This window comes from Curcuma longa, unplaced genomic scaffold (assembly GCF_044706935.1).
Source record: "Curcuma longa cultivar G26 ecotype Majalengka, Jawa Barat unplaced genomic scaffold, ITB_CL_G26_1.1 contig_23495, whole genome shotgun sequence".
NCBI classification, from domain to species: Eukaryota; Viridiplantae; Streptophyta; class Magnoliopsida; order Zingiberales; family Zingiberaceae; genus Curcuma; species Curcuma longa.
In genome coordinates this window covers 1-4505 of record NW_027432176.1, presented here as the reverse complement: position 1 = coordinate 4505, position 4505 = coordinate 1, and the positions used below count along the sequence as shown (strand labels likewise).

Below are 4505 nucleotides of genomic sequence, written 5' to 3'. Positions count from 1 at the left end.
ATTTTGTTGTAGTGTATGGAACGAGTCTAGCAAACATGAGTCGTGATCTCCACTTTACCATGATCTCCACAGGTATCTTGCCCTCACACAATTATAAATATTCATGTATATACTTCATGAGAGGGGCTCGCTCACAATTTCTCTCTTTACTTTCTCTCTCTTTTTCTACTGTTTAGATATCATGGCCTGACTTGAGCATCGAAGATGCCTCACCAAGATAACCCGACGAGAATCCAATTAATTATATCATGGAAGAAAGTTTCGTCAGCCATCTATGAAGCCACATATTTATGCAATTCATCTCATATTCAATTCACAGAGTATAAGAATGACAAGTGCTGTTGCTAGTAATTTCAGGAACACAGAGAGAAAGAGCTTCTTCATCTCGGCTAGCTATGTTTTCCTTTCCTTGCTCCCGCAATCTTATCTGCTGCTAGATCTGTTGCATAGATTTCTGCAATTTCTGTCTTGAGGCTCATTTATGATCACCTTTGTTTGGTTTTAAAGTCTGTCACTGTTTGAAAGAATGGTGCTCGTGTGTAGTTGTTATTAAGGACCATGAATAACATGCGAGTAGACTTAGTCAAGTGCCCCTAATCAACAGCCATTTTCAATAATTGCAAGTGAATGAACTATGCACTCATAAGCCATAATGATCAACTGAAACTTTTAAAAGTAAAAAAAAAAACAGCATTCTGCGACGAAATTTGCGACGAATTTTGTCAAAAAATTCGTCGCAAAAACATTTCCAACGAAATTTGCGACGAACAATTTTCGTTGCTATAAAATCGTCACCAAGCTTCTGCGACGAAAAATTGATGTTTGTCGCAAAATATTTGCGACGAAAGATTGAATTCGTCGCAGAATTCGTCGCCAATTGGCGACGAAACTTATTTGTCGCCAATTGGCGACGAAAATCAAATTCGTTGCCAATTGACGACGAATATAGTTTTCGTCGCAAAGAATCGATAAACAGTAAGTTACGATATAATTGCAACGATCACTGTTTCGTCGCAAAATTCGTTGCCAATTGGCGACGAATTTGATTTTCGTCGCAAAATTCGTTGCAAAATTAAAAAAAAATAAACGACAACAATTTATTTTTTTAATATTCCTGTGATACATATAATATCGATCCAATCGGATCGATTTACAAATACATTTAACCTGTAACAATCAACCATATCAAATCTATAACAAACCAAACAATTCACATAACATTCAAACAAGTATATATATCAAATCCATAACCATCATACAATCCAAACATCATAAACAATACAAACATGATATACAAACTCCATAACAATCCATACAATCCAAACATCAGATACAAACTCCATAACAAGTCAAACAAATCCATACAAAGTCAAAGTATAATCAAAATCCAATTGGCGACGAATTTGGACATTGGGGTTTGTTTCCAAATGTAGAGTATGGAAGTAATGCTTTATGGTAAACTTTACATAGTGATCTACGGACTCTTATGATGCCAATTATTGATCAAATAAGACTTAAATACACATTTCATCGACCTACAAGTGTGGGCTCATTTCGTTGGTAGTGAAACCTACTTCGCTGCTACTTAAATACACATTTCATCGGCCTACAAGTGTGGAGCTCATTTCGTTGGTAGTGAAACCTCCTTCGCTGCTAGTTGCTGTTATTGTAGATTGCTTAAGCGAGGTGAGAGGTTGGTCCTTGCTTGTCAACATGAGCACCACTTCTGCCATTGTTGGTCGATCTTCACTATTATCTTGTACACATAAAAGACTCATTTCGATACAACGTAGAACTTCTTTTGTTGGATATGATTTATTTAGTGCATCATCAAGAATCTCTAAAGATCTTCCTTCGTTCCAAAGTTTGTATGCCTGAAATATTGTAGAAAATGTATTTTAAATTATAGATAATATCTTGTATAGATAATTTTTTAAAAAGATTTAACACTTACCTGCCCTAAAAGATTTAATCTTGTATCAGTTTGATTGAATATTCTGTTCTTCTTTCCACTTATGATTTCTAATATTATCACACCGAAACTAAATACATCTGACTTGAATGAAAAAAATCCATATGATAAGTACTCGGGTGCCATGTAACCACTACAATTACAAGAGTCAATGTTAGTATCATATTATTGGATTGAAAAAAAAAAAAGAAAATGTTTATTTTGTTGTTACTTCGAATCTTCTTCATTATATATTTAATCAAATCAAGTAAACTCAATATAAAAACTTACATTGTTCCAATCGGTCTCGTTGTTGCATCCTCAAGAGCATTGTCTCCCTCAAATATCCTTGCAATGCCAAAATCTGAAATCTTTGGATTCATATCCTTGTCAAGAAGAATATTGCTCGGCTTAAGATCACGATGAATGACTCTCAATCTAGAGTCTTGATGCAAGTATAGAAGTCCTCGAGCGATCCCAATTATAATATCGAAGCGTTTTTGCCAATTTAGTAATGAACTTTTAGTTTTATCTAGAGATCCAGTTTTACAGGGTTAGAAAAAATGTGTTGTGATTAGCTAGGAAAGTAAACTATACTCACCATAAATGAATGCATCAAGGCTCTTATTTTCCATGTATTCGAGTATGATAAGTCGCTCGTCTCCTTCAATGCAGCAACCTAGAAGACGAACGAGATTTCTATGTTGTAACTTGGCTATCAACGAGAGCTCATTCTGAAACTCATCTGGGCCTTGAGAGGAGTATCTTGATAATTTTTTGACAGCAATCTTCTGTCCATCTTCCAATTGACCCTGACGAATTAATGTACCATTTTCTTCAATTTTACAGGTATGAAATTAAAGGCTATATCTTTATTTTTCTAATACTGAGAGTCTTCTTACCTTGTAAACAACTCCAAATCCCCCTTCCCCAAGTTTGTTTCCTTCAGAGAAATCATTTGTTGCAGCTTTTATAGTACGCAAATCATATGAAGGAAGTACCTCCATTAATGTGTCGATCGAACCTGGCACAAGGATCACACTATGAATTACTAAAAATCTTCTACTATAATTTTTTTCTTAGAAATTATTAAATAAATTTGACTTAATCCTTTTTAAATCTGAAATAACTTTGAAAAACTAGCAGTATTGTTAAATAAAATATAGTGCAAGAATCAATGAATCATTCATTACCTTTCTGCACATTTGGAAACAGCAATTGAAATCTTCTGGTTGGCGCTCTGTTTCTCCTCCTTCTAACGAGTACACCTACACTGCTCAGCAAAAGAATTCCCAGCGACACCGGAATGACTATCTCCCACACGAGCTTCTTCCAATTTGTCGTCGTTGATGATTCTGCAGAAAAAGAAAAAGAAGGAAAATAGATGATTAAATATAATGTTACTCTGATCATCCAATTTCATGCATGCATAACTCGACACCTACCTCTACCTGGAACCCGAATGTACAAATCGTCTCCTCCGTCGGTAAAACTTCTGATATCCAACAGCTCACCGCGCCAAGTTATGCAGCCATGAGGCCCATTGATCACCGCATACGCGACGCAGAAGCAATCGTCCAAGCATAATTTCTTGCACTTAACCAGACTAATGTTGCCTCGTGAGGTTGCGTTCTCGGTGTCGGGCACCTTCACGTTCGGCTCCTTCGAAAACTGGTTCGACGAGCAATCCAAGGGCTCCTTCCTCGCGCATCCGTCGCCGACGACGACGCTTTTGTTCTCAAACCCTTCCAAGCAACGACAGGAGGCTGTGTAGTAGCCGTTGGTGCAAACGCTGTTGCCGCTGCCACAATAGTTGTAGTGATCGCAGAAGTCTCTCGGAAACCACAAGAAAACTCTCCACTCTCCCTCAACAAAACTCCAACTCTCGTAGGTTACGTTGGCGCCCACTACCAACCGGTTTAGCGGTGACGATGGAGTCTTATATTCATTGATGTAGTAGGTCTCATTCTGGTTGTACACGTATGTGAAGCTTACGTTCCTCACCGAAACGTTGTTCCCCATCTGTGGAAGGCCGGAGAACCATTGCCCGTTCCATGGCCCAGTGCGGAAGTGTTTGCGGGAGCCATTCACACTCAACGTGAAAAAATCCGGAACCTCTTATACGGCACCATTTTGTTGACGTACCTGCCCGGAGAAGGGTCCGTGGCACTCATCCATGGCACAAGCTGCCATGAAGTGTTGGTCCGGAAGTCGAATCCTACCTTCATGCCAGGGAGAAGAGTGTCACACCCATGGTCGAAGCTCTGCCATAGAATTTTTCTAGAGTTGCCAGCAGTCAGCTGGAGGTTTCCTGAGTCTAAAAGCTGCAAGCGTGCAGAATTGAGTTCTGCGGATGTTCCCGTCGACCAAACCTTTCTTCCTTCCTCAAATAAGATCAGATTTCCGTCGGAAGTCAGGTTCAACGATGCCATGGATGCGTCGACAGATTCGTTCCTATTGGCGACCCATACTACTTTGTTTTCTCTTGGTGGGTGATTGTAGTACCAAATTCCTATGTATGCAGTCGCAGAATCGTTAACTGGACTGAAGAAGC

General features: G+C 38.8%; 1 pseudogene; it reads right to left on the bottom strand.

The window, feature by feature from the left end:
- Positions 1-1598: 1598 nt before the first annotated feature.
- On the bottom strand, positions 1599-4497 carry LOC141818140 (receptor-like serine/threonine-protein kinase SD1-7; annotated as a pseudogene).
- Between the last annotated feature and the right edge of the window lie 8 nt (positions 4498-4505).